This window comes from Gadus macrocephalus, chromosome 5 (assembly GCF_031168955.1).
Source record: "Gadus macrocephalus chromosome 5, ASM3116895v1".
NCBI classification, from domain to species: domain Eukaryota; kingdom Metazoa; phylum Chordata; class Actinopteri; order Gadiformes; family Gadidae; genus Gadus; species Gadus macrocephalus.
Window position 1 is genome coordinate 6,833,335 of NC_082386.1, and position 22,027 is coordinate 6,855,361.

Below are 22,027 nucleotides of genomic sequence, written 5' to 3' on the forward strand. Positions count from 1 at the left end.
ACAGGTGACATCGTAGGACTAACTCAGGGGTACCTCATATCTCTAATGATCTGTATACTTCTCTTATGTAGCCTACCTGGGAACGGGTCACATCAATTTGTTAGGATAAGTCTGCTAGGACATAGAAACAGCAAAACCATCATTAGGGTTATGCGCCACACATGTGTGATGACATCTGGGTCAAAACGGTCTATTTGTTTTCTAATTCAACAATTAGAGTTAAATGCAGCTGGTATGCATGAAAAACGCATTCATCACATGTTATGTAAATTTTTGTTCAAAGCTTAGTAAATTGACTTAAATAGATGAGCTCCACATTGTGTGAGGGCTGGGCATATTATTCATATTCTATGTTCACACTTGGTATTCTGCAAAGACCGCAGAGACTATAGATCACAGCAACCTGTCAATCAGTGCAGAAACGCCCCCCTCTGAACATTATTTAATTACAATATATATATGTATATTAAAAAATAATATTCAGCATCAAGAGCAATGGTGTAAGGCACTCCCACATCGACTTCAGATTAAAGTGGATGGTAATGTCTTCTTTCTTCTCAGATTTATCCTATGCCACTTTGTTCCCTTATAAGCCTTGTCTGCCATTTCGCAGACCGAAGGGCTGACTCTATTGCACTTTTAAATGTTGCCATGGCCATGGCACTATCGTGTGGAATCTGAAGTATCTGTCACTTTTGGATCCATTATTTACTAAATTCTGGATGGAAGTTATTCAGCCCCGGGCACATATCTAATTCATTGGATGGCAACAGAAATACTGCCGTCTTGCAGAAAAAGATAAACAAATATAAAACCGACCGTTTGTGTAAATCCATAGCGGTGGTGCTCCACAACACTTTAAAACAAGTTTATACGTGGGCTATATATATGTGTGTGTGTGTGTCATTTTGCATATTCCCCCCCCCCCCCCCCCCCCACACACACACACACACACAGACACACACACATTGAGTTTGGTATGTGGTATGTTCCACCAGCTAGGGAGCATACCCAGCTAGCCAAGCTAGCCAGCTAATGGGCAAGCATGATGGATCGCTCGTCCCCTGGGTCTGTCAACATCTCTTTCCCCCAGCCAACACCTCTTGCCTGGCGGCATGCAGAGGGAGAGTGAGAGAGGGAGAGAGGGAGGGAGAGGGAGAGGGAGAGAGAGAGGGGGAGAGGGAGAGGGAGAGAGAGCGATAGCTCTTGAGGCTACTCCCAACAAGGGGCCCGGGGGCACCACCACAAGCACACAGCTGCATACGAGGGCAAAGGGGACAGACAGACAGACAGACAGACAGACAGACAGACAGACAGACAGACAGACAGACAGACAGACAGACAGACAGACAGACAGACAGACAGACAGACAGACAGACAGACAGACAGACAGACAGACAGACAGACAGACAGACAGACAGACAGACAGACAGACAGACAGACAGACAGACAGACAGACAGAATGAGGGATGTTGATGTCAGTGTTGACCTTGTGTATATTGATTTGTTGCATAGTACCGGACATTGTAAACCCCTTCTCTTTAACGGAGGGCTATTAATAAAACGTGTTTTGCCCGGTCTTGGCAAGGGATTGGACACGTTGGATGTTATTTAATTTATTGGCACACCTTGTTCTTTCTCAGGCCTTTAAAAAAAAAAAGGAATTCAACGGGAAGCCCTGTCACCAGCTGTTTGGCTTACATTCACACATACTTACACATACCCAGCATCATTCAGATGACAAACCACCATGTTCAACCTGAACCTCACAAACGTGGCTTTCCCCATGTCAAATATAACCGAGAGAAAGAGAGAGAGACAGGAGAGAGAGAGAGACAGAGACAGAGACAGAGACAGAGACAGAGAGAGAGAGAGAGCGAGCGCGTTATTTAGTGCTAGCCACCACTGCTGATTGAAACCCAAGTCATCGGTGCTCAGTCAAGCTCAACAGTCCCTCTGTTCATTATCAGACGGCAGCCCCCCCAACACTGTGGCTGACAAATGCTCCCCCCTGCTCACGTGCCCCTTGCACGGCCGGTAAGAAAGGGTCGGAGCAGGTAGCACGCGGTCCGCGACACCCCGTTCTCTCCCTCTCCCTCATTTACAAACGCACACACACAATCACACAAGCACACACACATGGATAGACAGACATGCACTTGCACACACAATAAAAACGGATGCACATACTTTATACATGTACCCACACAATTGTACATGCAACCACACAACACACGCACACACACACACACACACACACACACACACACACACACACACACACACACACACACACACACACACACACACACACACACACACACACACACACACACACACACTACGGTGTGTGTGTGTGTGTGTGTGTGTATGCGCGTGCACGTGTGTGTCTGCTTGGGTGCATTTAAGTGAGTGTGTGATGGGATGCTATTCTGGGAATCTTCTCTTGAGTGATATAGTGATGGCATTAATAAGGAATTAAAACAAATCCTAATGTTTGTGTGGGCAATATTGTTGCATTCTAATACATAAATATACATGCATGAAGCATGACTTCATAAACAAGACCACACCAATGGGACACGAAAACAAACCAACACATACACAAGGCAATCCACACACACAAGCACCAAGTTATTTCGTGAGTTGAATAGAGAAAAGTTTTGAGGCGAAACGTACACATAATCTTATGTACAGACACGCATGCACATAAACAACCGCATGCATAAATAGAGTGCGAGTGCATAAGCTTATTTAATTACCTACCCTGTGCTTATTTTAATTACCTCTGCTTCAAACTGATTGCAGAGTTGAAAAACTCACTATGGATTCCCTTAACTAATGATTGTCCCATATGTGGGCTGTTGGCTCCATTAAGTGGATATATATATATATATATATATATATATATATATATATATCTCTACTATAATAGCAGTCCTGTCGCACCAGTTACACAAAGTTACTCAAGTGCGCATGTGCAAAGCGCAAACGCATCTATGCACGCAAGCAAGCACATGCGCACGAACATACACGGAAACGCACACACATACGCACACACTACACACACACACAAGCACGCGGACACACCGCACCTCAACACAAATGCAGCGACACATACACGGAAGCGCGCACACACACGTACGCACAGGTAAAGACGTTTAACGGCTCCGCCATCGGCACACGCGCAGGTAAGAACACACACGCACGCGCACACACCGAAGCAGCACTCCCCCAGGTAAGATGTTATGTTTTTAAACACGTCGACAAACTCTGCCAGGTAACACGTTCTGTCTATAGACTGTAGAAATTGCTATAAAATAAGGGAAGAGACAATAAATTCAAATATCGCACCGACCGGCATAGCAACACAGAAGTCACGTGATTCTTAAAGAGAGTGTCCCCCTATGACAGAGAACGAAAATATGTCAATAACACAGTATGGTGAATTATGTCTATAGAGTCCACCACAAGACTACACTTTGTTGCTCAAAAGTAATATTACTCTCCTGCTTGAGCCTCCCGAAATGTCTTTACACTTTGTTGCTCAAACGTAATATTACTCTCCTCTTTGAACCTCCCCAAATGTCTTGCGATATTGATATTCCCCCCTTCCCTCTTTGGACTGTTTTAGTTGTTTTATTTTTCTTATGCTTTGTGTGTATGGTATGTGTGACTGTAGGCTACTACTGCCGGTCTTGGCCAGGACACTGGAAGAGATGTTAATCACAATGATGATTATTATTTTTCAATTAACCAATAGTACATTCCTTGCTTTTTAAAATGTCAATGGGCTTTTCAGCCCTGAATAACAGTTAAAGCTATTTAATAATTGATTTGCATGCATAGTATACTTAGAGCTGTAGCGACGCGTCGATGACGTCGACATGTCGACGTCAAAAATTTGTCAACGTCAAATTTTTCTGTCGACGATTTTCGAGGACAATGGACAACAACACTACCCTACTACACTTTCCATTCAACAATTACCCCTATCACCATAAATTGACAAATTTTGTAATCTAATCAAATGCTCACACACTAGCTGCTTTCAGGCACACGTGTAAGACCTGACATTCTGCTGATGGGCCGTATGTGTGAACAACATATCTTGACATTTGTTACCTGAAAATCTCCTGAATAATACTACCCCTGAGGTAGTATTTTCTCTGTAGGAAATGTCAATTACCGCATATGTGAATGAGGAATATAAAGTCGGTATTTCTCACACCACTTCAGTGGGCGTGTTGATGACGGTTCTGCATGTCTTTGAGTGGCCCCCTAAATTATAATCAGCCTGTTGCCTTTTGTTCACTGAATGGTTAAAAAATATTAAAATGTTGGCACTGCTTTTAAGAGTCATTTGTGGTTAACGAATGTTATACGTTGTAAAATGATAGGCAACATTTAATTATATTATGGGCTCAGAAATTTGTTACATTATCGACCGGGGTTTCCTCATTATTACTATCGGTTAAATTACAACTAGAGGTTGAAAACTCTAGTATTTAATTATGAGGGAAGAGTGGCTGATTTCTGTGTGTCCAAGGGGATTTTGCCAGACCTAGAGTTCTCCAAAAGTCCATTGGCTTTCCTAGCGAGCCCCTTGGTACCCAACAACTATATCACACATCAGCAGTCTCCAGTAGGCGCTGGTGGTGCATTGATTCACATGTTTCCCGCCAAAGAAAGCGGCGCAGTACCGCGCTGCTGGGTGTGATAGAGTGGCTCCTGTACATATTGCAACACTCATTGCATCCGGGTATAGGGCAGAGCCATCGAAACGGAGTGGTCAACGGCACACACATGCTCGTATGTACCCCGGGTGTTTGCACAATGTGTCCATATCGTCCGCACTCTGCGCAGCGCGGTTGATACAGCTGCGAGTGAAGCCTTGTCGGCGGTGCCACTCGCATGAGGGAGCCAAACGATTGTCATTGTCCAAGTGGCCTTGCGCACGGCTCAGAAAATCGTCCATATTTACGTGTGCCCAGTGACAGTGTTCTCTCATCTCGTCTCGTCGTCTACGCCCTTGAGCAATCACGTTGAATAGAGTCATTCTAAAATGAATGGCAGAACACAAGAGCATGACTGCTTAACACTGGATGGATAAATATTAAACCACGAGGCGATGTAGATCTTGGAAAAGGCAAGAGCGGAAGCAGAAGGTTTTTCTTCGCCTGAGACTGCGAGTGGATTCCGGTGTCGTGCATCATAACCAGCGTCCTGCCAGACTTTGTTTTTTGTGAGACATTGTAACACACTTTACGATGTGCACTATCTTTTCTTTATGTACTAGCGGTGAGCCAAGCCCAGATCTAGAGGTCTGTGGTTCTCCCCATGTCTGTCTGGCTCTCTGTCTCTCTCTCTTTTGTAAATGAGCTCAGGGAACAAATCCCTCCCTGATCCACAGGCACTTGGGCCAATTTTGCTTGAGAGAGAGAGAGAGATGGAGAGAAGGATACGGTGAGAGAGAGACAGAGAGGTAAATGGGGAGTGAAATGGAGAGAGAGCGAGAGAGAGATGGAAGGAGGGAGAGGGAGATAAAGATTTAGATGGAGAGAGTACGTAGTTTACATTGAGACCTCATTGACTGTCATGGGATGTGTGTGTGCGCAAAGAGTGCTGTGTGTAGAAGTGTCTTTGTACCAAAGAAAATGAAAGGGGAGAGTAGGGGTCCCAGCCACCCCGTGTGCCTCCGTCCCGGGGCCAAAGGTAGGATCTGGACAAGAAGGGATCAAGCCCTCAGCTGTCTTCATATCACACAGCCACTGCGGGGGCTCGCTCATTGGAATTCCTGCCCCAGCTCCTATCCTCCTGCCTTGCACCTTCAGCTTCAAAACAGAACCAGAAGTGTGATCCAGTGCAGGCAAGACCCAGCCTTACCTGCTGTGCTGCATAAAGGCAAGCACTCAGACACGCTGACATACAGGTAGACGTTAGGGATGGGCAAAACGACTCTTTTCCGGGGATCAGTTCTTTCAGTTCCGTTCACTATCACGATTTGTTCGTTTGATTCGTTCGTTTGATTCGTTCGTTAAGTCAGATGGCCTGTTACGTCATTTGCCAGGGAATCGGAAATTATGGAATAAATGTTAATCAACATGCATATAGCCTACTACTTCCTAATGTTCAGGCGAAATTACCCAGGTAAGTGTAAATATTAAGCATATATATAAAGCACATACGTGCCTTTTTTTTCATAAATATCCTTAATACATAATCAGGTGCAGTAAGAATTAAATGGCGTCTTCCATGTAGCGCTAATAAGCAATGAAGCACGTAAGCAAGCAGCAGCAGCACCATTGTGCGAATTCCCTACTAGACCAAACGAGACTCGTAATGGTAGGTAAAAAACAATACTTTATTAAAGCATGCAATTGATATAGTGATGTAGAACAAAAAAAAATAAAAAAATAAAGTGCTTGCATGATATTGAAGCCTACAGCGATCGTTAGTTAACTTGTGTGGCGGTGCCTTATCATTTGTTTACCCATGGGCCATGGCAACACGATTGCTACCTGCTGTAGTACTCTCATTGGCTGAATCGATGAGAACGTTTTAGACTCAATCAATATAAGGTCCCGGGGAGACAAAGCTCTGTTTGTTTGTATATTTTATTAACGTGACCATATTTTTGTTACAAGTTTAAAAAAATAAATAAAATAATCAGTTCTCTTGCTATGGGAATCAGTTCTCGTCGTTCTCCTTTGGGATTCGTTCGTTCTGACCGAATCGTTCGCGACCGACCCATCACTAGTAGACATGCAGACATTAAAACAAACCTTGCAGGAAGACAGACGGACCGAGATGTAAAGTACAGGCTGTGTGGACTTGAGTGGGGGCCAAGGCTGGGTTATGCAGCATTTGTCCATTAATTTGAGGATTTAATTGAGGATGTATTTTAGGTAACGTACATGAAGAGAAATACTGAGGACATGCTCTCAATGTGCTCAGTGATAGTCATGGGCCCGGTCGCAAATGGAGAATGATGTTCATTGATTTGAATCACCCGAGTTAGGCGGGGCTGATGGAAGTAAGCTGTGGCTTTTAATTGCCGCTCGATGGCACAAAAGGCAGAAGGCTGTATATTTTGGACATCTATCAAGATGTGCTTTTAAAAAAAGTTTCACAAAGTGTTTGAATATCAATCTTGTTTCTTAGTAAAAAACTTTCCTCAAATGCTCATTGTGACCGGAGTTTGCTCCTCTGGTTTGTGTCAAATCACAAAATACCCATTAAGAGAGTGTTTTCTCCTTGAATTACATCATTCTGGGTATATGCTTGGGTGAATGTAACTGATTCACTGTGAAGCTATTTCAGAAGACACTATACTTGCTTTGAAAATGTAGTATACAAGGATGGTCATTTCACCATTAAGCATAATTACCATTTGATTATCTATTTGCATAAAGGCCATTCGTCATGTTTTGCTTTAAGAAAAGTACAGGTCGATAGTCCCCTTGTCAAACTTGATTAATGGTAATCTATGCGATTCGCCAATGAATGATCAACATGCCAAAAAAGTAACACCTGGTTGAATAAGAAATAACCCTAGCAGTCATGTAGTTCATCTTCCGGCACTATATCTTAAGTCTATACGTTCAGTCCAGTTTCAGGGGCTGAGTGATTTCCCCTGGCCAATAGCCACCAGTAGCTGCTTGCTTTCCCATCAAATGTTTCCCGGAGCCCCTGCATTGCCATTCTGGAAATGGCGTTCCAGATTGCAGACTGCAATTACTATGTTCTGGCTCATGGCATGCCACTGATTCTGGGCCTGGCCCCCAGAAGGGAAGAGGGGGGGGGGGGGGGGGGGGGGGGGGGCTACCGTGAGAAGGGTTGAGTGGCTTCTGTGAGGAGTCCCGTCTGCCTTCCCCTCGGGCCTCCCAGCCTGTGATTTCTAACCAGTTGCACAGTAGCTCAACTGGCATTTAGCACTGCTGTTGATGGACACTAATAAGGCCTTGGCTGCCTGACTTCTGCCCCAGAGCGAACCCTTGTCAGTGTGGCCGTGATGGGTTAGCTGATCGAGGGTGGCCATCTGCATGCCTGATTGACCAACACGGATCAGAAACACACTGGCTTTGTTTCTGTGGGAGCTAGCATAACAACGGCTGAAGGGACAATGACACCTCGTAGGACGTTCTGAGCAGTATTTATTCAGAGAATTTAGACAGATTCATCTGTTTTGCACACTAGGTGGTAATAGCCTAAAATGACGGCGATGTCTAGTTTGGGAACTGAACCAGCAACCATCCGGTTACCAGATGACCTGCTCTAACACTTTAGCACCTGCCTCCAACTGTTAAGCATGTGCTAACACATATCATATCAAATACTTGTCTAATACATGACACAATTTACTTTTAACAGGAGTAAATGGCTGATATAAGACAGAAGCACGTTCACTCACCATGTCATAAATCTATTTGTTATGAATCTACTCCCTTTCTTAATCGAATGATTCAATTTAATTCTCATATGTACTTACTTGGCAACAGTAACCACTTGCAAAACGGAGTTGACTTGGTTTCACCCTGTGCCATTGTGTTGAATGTTTAATGATTAAAGTAAATTTAGGTTTAGTTTGTGAGGTCTAAAACGTCTAAACAGCAGCTTTAAAGCACCAAATCTCGGGTCATAACAGGAAGCACGGGGTACGGCCGGGTAGTGTCCGTGGGGTGGATGTCCAGGGTGACTTTACAACCATTGGTGCACAGAGACTCGATCGAATGAAGGCCAACTGAACGTACAGACCTATTAGTTCATGGGACACTAACCATCGTATGCGTCTGGAATATTTAATGAAAGCGTCTCAGCTAAGAAATCAATCATGAATTTATGATTGCTATAGGGGGAGGCATAAATTGGTGATATATTATGGCCGGAATGGCTTTGTGGGATGTACATTCATTATTGCCTGAGCCCACTGTAACGGATTACAACCATGAATCTACAGCTGACGGCGTTGTGCACCTGTCCTTTTTTTTTTACAAAAAGTACTGATTTTGAACGTTTTCTTCTCGCATTTGCATCCCCACTCCCACCGGGTTAAGTGTTTCCCTGGAAGTGTCAGGGAAACTAGGATGGCAACCATTTCCCAACAAATGTTTCCTTACTCTCCATCTCTCTCCTCACTGAATCCATCTCGGCCTGAATCCATCCATCGCTTTTTCGCCCGGTCCCAAATGATCAAAAAAATCTCTCCATGTGATCTCTTTTTGCCTCAATCAACATCGGCTACACTTTTCCCGCAGCTCTGACTGTTCCCCATTTGCACTCTAATTTGCCCCAACTGCAATTTCTCTCCAATTCACCGTGCCTCCGACATTTTGAATCCAATCTTCAAACTCTCTCACACACTCACTCTCGTTCTCCTGCCTAGTGTGCGACCCATCACATTTTCTTTTAGAAGCTAGCACTTAACGTTGCCTGTCCTCGTCCACTTCCCTTCAACTGATTTCTATGCCACACCTACAATTACCTGAACATAGAAAATATAGAAAGCTGCCCTGACTTTGCCTCTGTCTTTAAATCGAGAAAAAAAAGGAAGGATAAAGGCTCATTGATCTCAATAAGGTTTCTTTCTTCGGGGAAAGAGGCAGTTGACGCCAAGTCACCTCATAGTATTTCAAAGCCTAAAGTGAGACAGACGTAGGCAGTAAATCCAGGAACAACGCAGCTTGATGCGTCATGTGCTGGAAGTATGTGTACAATAGCGGGGGAGTTGTAAGTGTGCGTGTGCGTGCGTGCGTGCGTGCGTGCGTGCGTGCGTGCGTGCGTGCGTGCGTGCGTGTGGACGGACGAATACGACGACTCCTCAGTGTGCCTTTTATCTTCTTATCCTCTCAAAATACGACTTTCAACATGAGGAGCTGGATTAGACCGGCCCTTCTCGCAGCAGACCTCCCTCACGGTGAGTTCCCAGAGCGCTGTTTTGGCCGTGCTTCACCATGAAGCCATCAAGATACTAAAACTCGCAAAAATGGCAGGATGCATCTCTGGCCCGGCCGACCAACGAGCAGCAGTGTCACAGTTGACAGTTTCTGCAGAACGACATTGCCACCCTTGAAGCACCATGCCCTCGGGGGTGGAGCAACAACTGCTGGTAAATGTCCCCCATCTGCACCCAGGGGCCTTTGTGTAAACTTGTGTAACCCTGTGGGAGGTATTTACACTTCACAATGCCCTCACTACAGCCTTCGGGGCTTCCAGCTCTCCCCTCCATCCCTTCATCTCCGTCCCACCTACCTGGAGTTTTGCTGCACTCCCTCTGCTCGTTTAATTAGTGTCAATACTCCGATCCCGCACATCCGTGACCCCACACGCTCCCCACCCCCACCCCCATCAAAGCTGCGAATGAGCGTTTGAGCGACTGAAGACGAAGCCAGGAGGGGGAAAAACGGGGGGAATAGGGGAAATAAGAGGTTGACGAAGGTGTCTTTGAAGTGCAAAGTAGGCCAGCGCAGGTAGTAATCCAAGTGTAAGGCGTTTGTCAGGTTTGCAGTATGGCTTGGGAATGAGCAATGGCGGTGTGTGTGTGTGTGTGGGGGGGGGGGGGTTGACGACCAATGTAAGCCCAATGGAAAACCTGAAATATATATCGATCTATATCTATCCATCTATTGTATCAGAAAATCATTAGAAAACCGCATCTTCTTCTACATGCCTACACAATTTGACTGGAGGAGTGTGTTTTTGTGTGTGGGGTGTTAAATAATAGTAATAAATCTAAATGACTCCGATGTGGACGTTCCTTTTAAATTGTTTTGTTCTTTTAAATTGTGTTTTGTTTTTTTAAAAGACCAGCTGCCAGGCGATGGTGTTCATAATAATAATAATAATAATAAAGGCCACCAGTTGCCCAAACAGTCACAATATAGTCATAGACAATATAGTCTCCCACAATGCCCACAGCTGGGTGCTTGTTTCTCAATTACTATACAGCATATTTCAAAAAGGCACCTGTTCATCTGTTCCTGCTCCCTAAGCTGTCAGTAAACTGTCACGTATTCCCCTCTCAATCCCTTTATTATATATGAATAGGAGAGAGAGAGAGAGAGAGAGAGAGAGAGAGAGAGAGAGAGAGAGAGAGAGAGAGAGAGAGAGAGAGAGAGAGAGAGAGAGAGAGAGAGAGAGAGAGAAAGAATCGGCTTTCCTCTGCCTCTAAATCCATTAAAGAATTGTGTGATTCCTTAAACTCAAACAATTTATTAATGCTCCTCCTAGGCCCAACCAAGAATATCTGAGCAAATCCACATACAAATTAAGTCTCGTTCTCACAAACCATCCACACAAGTATACATCAACCGTAGTATTCAGCAATGACGTCATTGATCCTTTTGCTATTGCTTATTTGTAAGAGTTTCCACATTACCCAAGTTCAAACGTTGTTATGTTTGAAACATTTTAATGAGCATTAATTTTTTTTTTTTTTTTAACCTTTATTTTTCCAGATAAAACATTAAAAACAGTTTCTTATTTACAATATTGATCTGGTCCAAGAGGCCCCACCAGGAATAAAAGGTACAAATAACAAAAACACAAGCATGACTAATTTCGACAAATATAAAACGGATAAACAAATACATAACCTATGTACAGAAAGAAAATAGAAAACACCAATGCACTATAAATAATAATAATAATTAAGATGGGTCAATGTTATATTGTGTGTGAAGGGTGTAATGCAAATGAGAAACAGTGGAATCAACAGGAGCAGGGGGGGTCTACTAAGACATAGTTAAGTTTCTGCTTGAAGGCAGACTGTGATATGAAAGCTGTAAGTTTGAGGGTGTCTTGAATTTTGTTCCAGTCAAAAGCTGCTGCAAAATTAAAGGAGTTTCGGCCGAAGGTAGTCCTGGTGAGTGGGTTGATGAGTTTGATAAGCTCAGATGATCTTGTGCGGTGAGTGCTTCTAGAGAGATGGAGAAGGGAGGAAAGGTAATACGGGGTCTTGCCCAGGAGTGTCTTATAAATAAACTGAAGCCAATGTCGGAGTCGACGGGTTTGGAGCGAGGGCCAGTCCACCAGTTTGAAAAGTTCACAGTGGTGTGTATTAAAGGGAGCATTGGTGGCAAAGCAGATAGCTGAATGGTGAAGAACGTCCAGTTTGTGTAGCGCTGTTTTTGAAGCCATTTTATAGATTGTATCACCATAGTCAACGATGGGCAGAATGGTCATTTTTACAAGTGTAAGTTTAGCAGAGCGTGTGAAGGATGCTTTGTTACGGAAGAGAAAGGCCAATCTGGCTTTCACTTTAATCTGAATATTATTAATATGGGTGGAGAATGAAAGGGAAGAGTCCAGCCAAAGCCCTAGGTATTTATAGGACTTGACAAACTCCAGTTCGGAGTTGTCAGCGCAAACGATCTTGGGGGGGCTGGAGGTGTTGTTTTTTCGATTGAAAAGTATGCATTTTGTCTTTTTAGAATTGAGCCGTAGGTGAAGGTTGTGGAAAGAGTGCTCAATAGAAGTGAGACTGTCTTGAAGAGTGGAGGCCGCGGAGCAGAGAGAAGGGCCAGAGGCATACAGGATAGTGTCATCAGCATAAAGGTGGATCCGGGAGCTGCCTGCAGCCTTGGCCACATCATTAATATAAATGGAAAAGAGGATAGGCACCAAGATTGAGCCCTGAGGCACCCCTTTAGTAATGGCTAGTGGCTCCGACAGGATGTTATCTGTCTTGACCTGTTGGATTCGGTTAGTCAGGTAGCTGGCAAACCAGTTGCAACAGGTGGGGGATAAACCAATGCTGGAGAGCCTACCCAAAAGGGTCATGTGATCAACTGAATCAAATGCCTTGGCTAGGTCTATAAAGCTGGCAATACAGACCTGCTTGTTTTCCAAGTCAATAATGATGTCGTCAAGGACCTTATGCGTGGCTGTGATGCATCCGTGGCCAGAGCGAAACCCAGATTGAAAATCAGACAGAATGTGATTTGTGGTAAGAAAAAAGTCCAGTTGTTTGAGGACCAGCTTCTCTAGCACTTTAGCCAAGCATGGCAAGATGGAAATAGGCCGGTAGCAGTTGGGGTCGGAGCTAGAGCCACCCTTAAAGAGTGGAAATATCAAAGCTGATTTCCAATCAGACGGGAATGCAGAGAGATGAATGGACAGGTTGAATAACCTTGAGATTGGGTCAGCAATAAGATGAGCGGCTGCTTTGAGAAACTTTGGGTCCAACCCATCAAAGCCAGCAGACTTATTAGGGTCCAATCGGGAAAGTTCATCCCGAACCTCAGTAAATGAGAATGGTTTAAAGGAAAGGCTGGTGGTGATGGAGGGGGAGGGCAAAGTGAGTGGTGGGACGCTATTAAGGTCAGCAGAAGTCAAAGCTAGAGTGGGGTTTACAAAGTAATGATTAAAGAGAGTAACCATGCGACACTTGTCGGTAATGACAACCTTGTCAAAAACCATGGATGCAGGTAAGCTTGGAGAAGAGAGTTTGTTTTCCATGGACTTAACTGCGGTCCAAAACTTCCTCGCATCAGTACCACACGATGTAAGCTTCTCCTTGAAGTAAGAGATTTTGGATGACCTGATGGCCTGGGTGGATTTGTTCCTGCATTGCCTGAAGGCAAGCCAATCAGCTGGAGACTTAGAGGTTCGAGCTTTTCGCCAAAGATAATTTTTTTGACGAACAAGCTCTGCCAAGTCATGAGAAAACCAAGGACTAAGGCGATTCTTAATCCGGTATCTTTTCAGTGGGGCGTGTTTATTAATAATAAGGCTGAAAGTATTCTTAAAGTAAGACCAAGCATCCTCAATAGAGGTGAATAAGTTGAGTCTCTCCCAATCTGCGGCAGCAGTGTCATTGAGAAAGGCCTCCATGTCAAGTTTCTTCACACAGCGCTTGGAAACAATTACTGGGGGGCGTTTGACTGAAAGACCTGAACGAACGCAAGCAATGGCACAATGATCGGCCAGGCTATCGCTGAAGACCCCAGAACGGTAGCTAAAAGGATTATTTGTAAGAATAATGTCGATCAGTGTCGAGGATGAGGGAGATCTAGGGTTGTGTCGAGTGATTTCAGATCATAATTTCTTTATGATCTGTACAGAAGTCAAATAGAGTCCGATTTTAGCACTAGTGTAGAGTGTGCATGGTAATATTTTCAGAACTCTTACATGTTTCAGGATTTGCATGAGCATGCCCATATAAAGAAATCCATGATTTGAGGAACTATGATCTGATAAGGGAAAGAAAAACCTCCCTATGTAAGGCTGGATCCACATTCTCCCCTGCTGACGCACGGCCTATAGAGCACTGAGAAATAAATGCATGATCCAGACTGGGAAATCCAAGTCGGCGTACTACTTACTAAATCTCAAAGTGCCCACTTAATTCTGGTAACAGCTAAATCCATTGTCATTTTCCAATTCCACTTCGGCCTCCCTGAATGCATTTTAGTAGACTCAACGGAAATTAAGAGCAAAGATCATATTTTCGGTCGCTTTTTATATTCTAACATTTTATATCAGCTGGGTCTGTTATTAATACAATTGAAGCAAGGTCTCAAAGCTCCTATTCCAAATTTGTGACATCTTACTCCAGTTTTGTGACAACTCTATCCTGTACCACCTCGGGACACTTATGTTTTAAGACACATCTCTCCTGTGGGGTTCTGTTAAGCTTGAACGCTGTTAATCAAAAAAAGTCGTCTGTAACCAACAACCTGGTTCTCTCTCTTTTAATACATGCATCTTATTGCATCGCTAAGCCTATTGCTCATATTTCTAATCAGAGCACCTAAAGTAATTCCACCCCCAAAATCTGGAAAGAAACCTATGTTCTCTGCTTATTCAAGTGTGGAACCTTCCATCATAAATAATTACCTCCCTACACTCGCCAACATTTGAAAATCTCATGTAAACTCTTAATCGAAACAATCCTTGGCTGAAAACACTATTTTAGGTGAACAATTGTCTGGCTTTAGATCAAGTCATTGTACCGTAACAAACATATTATTAATGCCTTGGACAGAAAGCAGCACTGTGCTGCCCAGTTTGTTGACCTGTCCAATGCATCCATTCAGTTGACAATGAGCTTCTCTTGCGCAGACTCAGTGATTTTGGAATGGGTGTCAAGGCTTTAGAGTGGTTCAAGAATAACCTTGCAGATAGAACCCAGGGTGAATACACAAAATGCCCAAAGTTAAGCTTAATTGAGAACTCTAAGGGATGTTGGTTCAATTCTAGCATCTGAATTATTTTCTATCAGGTGGGACATGCTTACAGCTAAAGTGCATCTTCATGCAGATGAAACACTGGTCTACCTAGTTGCCTCTTCCCTGAGTCAGGCCGTTGATGAGCTCCAGAATGCCAGACTTCTTAATTCAAAGAAACCCAAATGTATGATATTTTCCCGCATTCAAAGTAATGTTAGCATTCCTACCTCAAGAGGGGACTCAATTGAAAAAGTGTCATAAGTACTTGGGTATTTGGCTGCATATCAAGCTCTCTTTTAAAGTGCATATTGAGAACCTAGTGAAGAAACTTAAAGTAGGGCTTATTATTGAAAATGGGCCTGCCTCAATTTAGCAGTTAAGAAAACTCTTGTAAAGGGCTATGTTCTTAAGTAGCAACATCATTTGCATGCATGCCACCTCCTCTACACTTTTCTGCCTTCACTCCGTGTATGAAATTATCTCACTCCCATAGACTTCACTCTATACTTTATGATCCGGTTTCCTGGTCTACATTAAGCATTAGGAGACAACTACTCCCTGCATATGTTTGAAATTCCGAATCACTGAACAACAGCTGTTAGGATTTTTGCTCAACTAGATGGCTGCTCTATCTGGCAACCAAGATTCGTTTGGAACTTGGTAGAGCAGCTTTCCCCTATTTTCTGCCCTGGTCATGGAATAAACTCCAAAAACACCCCACAGCTTAATGATTTTGTCGCCCTGGGAGAGTTCAAGGCTGGGTACAAAAACAGTGTAACTGAAGATTGCAATTGCTTTTCCTAAACTGGTTTGTGTAGTATGTGTTTGTGCCTTGTTTTTAGCATGCTCCTTTTGGATTAATTGTCTGTTTTGACATGCTCTGTTCTATACATTTCAAGACGCGCTTTGCAAGACACGCTTCTTTGCCAGGTCAATGTCCAAAAATAGATTTTCTTCATGGTTAATTAAAAGTGAATGAAAAATAATACATACATGACTTATAAGAAAATTATTCATGTTATTTGTATTATCAATAAGAAGGCTAAGAATAATATACAACAAACCACCCACCTCACATATACAGATTTATTTTACTCTATATAAATATAGATTTACATTTTTATAGATATAGATACATAGATATGTCTATATATAGGTAATGTTTCAAATAAAGGGACATACCTAATGGGCCCTGTTATTGAATTAACACTGTGCACTCAAAGGTCCCTATATTTAACAACTAGCTCTTGCCACCCTTGGCCACTGCCTAGACATGCCCCTGATCGAATGATTGACACAACTTGACTGACGTGTCGCCGTAGCAACAGGCTGGACAGTGGGGCTGGACAGGGAGAGGTGAGAGATATGGGAAGAGAGAGAGAGAGAGAGAGAGAGAGAGAGAGAGAGAGAGAGAGAGAGAGAGAGAGAGAGAGAGAGAGAGAGAGAGAATGGGAGAGGTTAGGAGTATGGTGGCCAGGAGAGTGTGAGAGGAGAGAAGGACAGTGAGTGTCTATATGTGGGAAGTGGAGGTATAATCTGGGAACAGCTTCAACAGGATAAATGGAGGGAGTGGAGGAAGTGTGGACATCTATTGCTGGGCTTGGCATTTCAAACCCATCATTGTGTGGACAGTGGAGTTGAAACAGTGGTATCCTTCTGACATTTAGACATTTAAGCTAAAACTAACTAAAATAATCTGGTAGGATCAACGGACACCAAGCATTATGAAGATGTGTGTGTGTGTGTTGTGAATGTGTATGTCCATTTGACCATTATGTTTGCCTGCACATGTTTGTAAAGGTGTGCATATTTTTGCCTGTGAAATCTGTGAATATGACGTTGTATCCAGTGTCTGGATGTGCAAATTATGCATGACTTTTGCTGGCATCCCAACAAATGCGTTCTTCTTTGAGTGCTTTTGTGTGCGGATATCATGCCCTGTGACTAATTTAACCAGAGAGATGGGCAGGAAAAACAGAAATGACAAGGCGAGAGAGAGGGATCGGAGGATAATTCTCCTTTCTAATTCTAATGCCACACATATTCTTTATTCATTTCCTTTTTTATGGAATTATAGTTTGAGAAACAGCCCAACTGGCAGAAATCCTATGTGTTAACCAGCGCGCATCAATTCAATAAACTTTAGCTTCCTCTATATATTTAAGGGAGTACTCTCCTGCATGCCCTTTTCACCCGTGATTGTCTGCGTACTGCACAGCAGTATGCCGGCTGCACCACAAAGGACCCAATAGCTCTGTCTGTAGAGGGTCATCAAGATGGCCTGAAGCATCAGTGGGACACTGATGCTGGCAGTTGAGGACTCCTACAAGGCCCGATGTCAGGGCAGGGCCTCCAACGTCACTCTGAACCCAGCTCACCCTGCACCCTTCACCCCTTTCAAACCGCTCCACCTCTGGCAGGTGACACAGGACCATACACACACGCACAACAAGACACATCAAACTTCTTCTCCGTAGCTGCGTTTAGTCATGAGTATCATGGTAAATTCATTGTGTTGTCGTCTTGAACAAATAAAGTGTGCTGATTCTTTAATCTTATATACTGTACACAGGTTATTGCATGCGGTCCGAGTACTTAAGTAAGGGATAATGTATAGAACGCCGGTCATTATCGGAAAAATATATTTATTTTTATTTATTTTTTCGATAAAGAACAGCGACGTTCTATACATTATCCTGCTTATTACACGGCTACTTGCCAAACGAAACAATAACTTCACATGGTGTGTCTTTTTACAATTTATTTGTTACAAGCATTCGTAGTGTTGATCAGCAGAGAAATAGTCTGCCAAAGACGTTGACGTCGCTTAGCAACCGAAGACGCTGGGGTTGACAAGTTACCGGACTACTTGCGGAGTAATACCAAAGACATCATTAGAGGCAAAAATCCTTTGTTTTCCTTGACAGCGGTCAATTATGCATAGCAACGGTGAATTATCAAATATAATTCATCGCTGGAAGTTGTGAAGGGCCCATGCAAGTGAACAAAGCGTTCAACGGCATTGAAAAGACCTGTGTAATAATTAAAAAGAATGACTGTAATGTCAAAAAGAAAGGAGCCTACATGGATGAAAGATTTATGTTTCACACATTATATCGAACTGGAGGAGAACTTCCTCAGAAAACAAGAAAAGAGAAAAACGATGCATTCAAGATGATTATAGCTGTATTATCTGACACAGTGGCCAGGATTAGTAACTCATGATCTCTCAGAAAGGTTGGTGAGGACAGAAAAGCATGTCTCCTGGTATCTTTAATTATGAGTTGATTGAGGAGGATACAAATTTGCAAAAACGCACAGAAAGGAGGCCTGTTTACTCCACAATAACGACAATCTAGGGGCGAAGTCGATTTTCGTTGCGGTTATGTTGCTCAAAAGCTGTCTTGTGCTCTCTTGCAAAGGTGATGCCGAGGGAGCGGATGATTTTGTCAAAGAACTTAACAACCTTACCACCTCACCTAGGGAATCTGACATATACGAACAACTTTAACTTTTTATTACCAACCTCAAAGTACTATTATCACTAATTGTAGGATTAATTAGGCTCAGAGAAGGTCATTAATTTTATTGCTTATCCGGTCTAACAAAACACAATTTCCTTTCCCTTACTTCCATTCGGATGCGATAGCCAGTTATCTGTCCCCTGAGCCAGACGAAAAAGAACATCACAATACGAATACAAAGAAAAGACAGGGATAATAAAAACGTATTCTTCAGGTACAACGTCTGTAATTACCTGACACATTGTGATCCGTATATGCCTTTTCTGAGTCCACAAGTGCCAGGGTCAGGACTATTGTTCAAATATCTTTTAGTGCTATTTGTGAGGAACCACGGAAAACAACTCGGTTCAACTGCTTCAGATCTGACCAAAACAACAAGTTTATTCCTTATCAGGAACTAGTGTACGTGTTGCAACGAATCATTCAATTATTTATGGTTGAAAGAGACAGTGAAATTGCTTGCATTTGGGAGGGATACACTTCCAGATCCGGGTAAGTCTCAACGCATAGGATTATGTTTGTATAGGAAGCAGAAAATGCCACTACTTCTGACATCATAAGTCATCACAGCACACAACTCCTTCCCTGACCCCATAAAAACTGCCAGAGAGAGTGAGTGCATATGGTGAGGGTTAACACACAACTAGTGTATAAACCAACAATACTTTCAATTTAAGCAAAGTCTGGACATAATGATAAAGTAGTAATCCATGTAGTGCTGCGGTGAAAAATAACTAAAAAGGGAAGGTCAAAGCAATAAAAGGTGGCATTTTACATTGGCATTTGCACACACCTGCCTCTCTTGCCCCCCCCCCCCCCACACACACACATCTTCTCTCATTCCCCGATATCTATTGGCAAAGGCAATCTTCATTCGCACCCGCAGCGTCATTACCTTTCACTAGCACTCACCAGGGGATGGAGGTGGTGGGGGGGGGGGGGGGGGGGTCTGAGTAATAGTTAGTGCTCATTAAATCAGAGGGCAAGGCCTTTATCAAGCCACATGAGATTAATGTCATGAGGTGAGGTGGGCGATGAGAAGCACTGAGAGTTTATGAAATCAGGGGTGCTTCTCGCTGTCGAGCTGCGGCGAAGGCATCGGCGTCGACGGATGCGCTGCCGCCTTGTCACGCGGCGTGATCGGTTCAGCGTCCTGTGCTAAGCTAGCTGCCCTCCCGCCAGCACAGCCTCGGCTCACGTCAGGAGTACGAGGTCGGCTGACGGCACAGCTAACCCCCCCCCCCCAGAAGAGGTACTGAGCACGTGTGTGTGTGAAGGTGCACGTGCTTGAGGGTGCGTGCATGGGCGCTTGACTGGGAGAGGCTAAATGAGCAGCTGCTTAATTAATCTCATCAAGGGCGGTTCTAACACGGCACACATGGACCAAAACACACGATACTGGAGTGCGATTCTGGTTACAAGTGGGGTGGATCTGTGTGTGGGTGGTGGGTGTGTGGGTGATTACATACAGGCCTGTTCACCAGCACACATATAAACAAACATACACACACACACACGTACACGTACACGTACACACACACACACACACACACACACACACACACACACACACACACACACACACACACACACACACACACACACACACACACACACACACACACACACACACGTCTGTTCAAAACTGATAAAAATGATTATCTGCAGCAAACATGACCCAGCCCCACACTCGCCTGTGAGGGCCAGATGTTCCCCGGGCCTCCCTGGCCAACACCATTAACTAGTGAGTCAAATAAATCAACAGATTCATGTCAACGATGATGGCAGCGTCGATAGGTCAAATTGACTGTTTACAAGTTCTAGCGACAAACAGAACCGTGCCTTTCAACACTGATTACAGCAGACGGCGGTTGGACCACGTTCTGAGAGCAGACGGTTTCGGGGCTCGGGACCATATTTCTGTCACGCTGGGCCCCCTTTCCAGAGCAGGGAATGCCAAACCTTAAGGGGCCTGGAAGGCTGTGAACTAGCACTAGAAAACCAACACTTCATGTAACACAATGATACCATGTTTATTTAAAGTGCTTTTTATGGTACACAAAGACCCTTCACATATATTTATTAGAGAATATATAGCAATGCATCAAAAACATTGAGGTATTACATTGATGTACATATAATAAGTATAACATTGAGGTTTTGCATGTGTATATACACATGTATACACAATATACATGTACAAATAAAATGCATAAAATCAATTGGTATGGTGGATTAGGAAAGGCTTACGCAGATACGAGCGGCAATAGATGGACCTCGTGTGCTGGTCAGGTGTTGTATGCAGCTCCATGCAACAGCAAAGATAAGCTGCTCTTTATAATAATAGAGGTGAAAGTGCGCTATATGTCTTTTCAGAGGCCGGTGGTTGCAGGTCTGAAGCTGCGGCCATTGAATATGATAGGCTGATGATTGATCCCGGTGCAATGTATCCCAGAAGTCTTTTTTTCCCCTCCCTTGCTATTCAACAAAACATTCAGTTTCATTCAGGTTTTTATCTCCCAAAAGCACAGGGGGGCAGGGTGCATTGTAGAGGGGCCCACGGTGCTGTGTGTTTTGCTGGGTTCACAATGAAACGACAGCCTAATGACGTCGAGGGAGGATTCAGCCCGGGGGTATCATGCAGTGTAAATGGGGTGGGTGGGCAAGATATGCCCCTGGTGGCACGCCACATGGGACAGGAAGAATGAGAACATACCTCCCAAGAAGAGAAACACAAGCCTGCCCCGACGAGTAAAAATGGATCTAGTTTTGGTCAGCGTTGGACAATGTCGAGACATGCCGGCGCAGTCGTGGAACTTTAGCGAGAACATTGTTAACATCGGTTTCCATCGCCATGTTATTGTTGAGTTGTCACAGTGATTCACGCGGAACAACCTACATGACACGTTACCAAGTACAACATCACACTGCAAAGCAATCTGCCAAGTAATCTGCAAAGCGTAGCGCTACAAATGCACTTTTGAGGGAAATAATATTATTGAATATGAATATGACAGGATGCAACATAACATACAGATCAAGACTTTTTATGTTATGGGGTAGGGGGAGGCATAATCATCCATGACTCCTCAAATTAGCCTTAAAATGTTAAATTGGCTTGTTTTCCCTTCCGCTGTCCTTCCCGCTGAAATGCGGTTAGAACAGCGTTTTTTGATACATTCTGAATGGAGGAGAGGGCCATTTCGAATCATCAAATAGATGTTGTACAATACTAAATTGTATCCTAATGCCAGGAACAAGCGTTTATTTCTTTTCATTTGGCTGACCTCCAAAGCCAAGAGATATAGCGAGACATTTTGTAGAATGATGAGT

General features: G+C 43.7%; 1 protein-coding gene across 1 annotated transcript in view; it reads right to left on the bottom strand.

Annotated features, from left to right (window-relative positions):
• alk (ALK receptor tyrosine kinase) overlaps positions 1-22,027 on the bottom strand; it is a 294,090-nt gene that overhangs the window by 152,042 nt on the left and 120,021 nt on the right. The gene's annotated exons all lie outside the window — the stretch shown is intronic.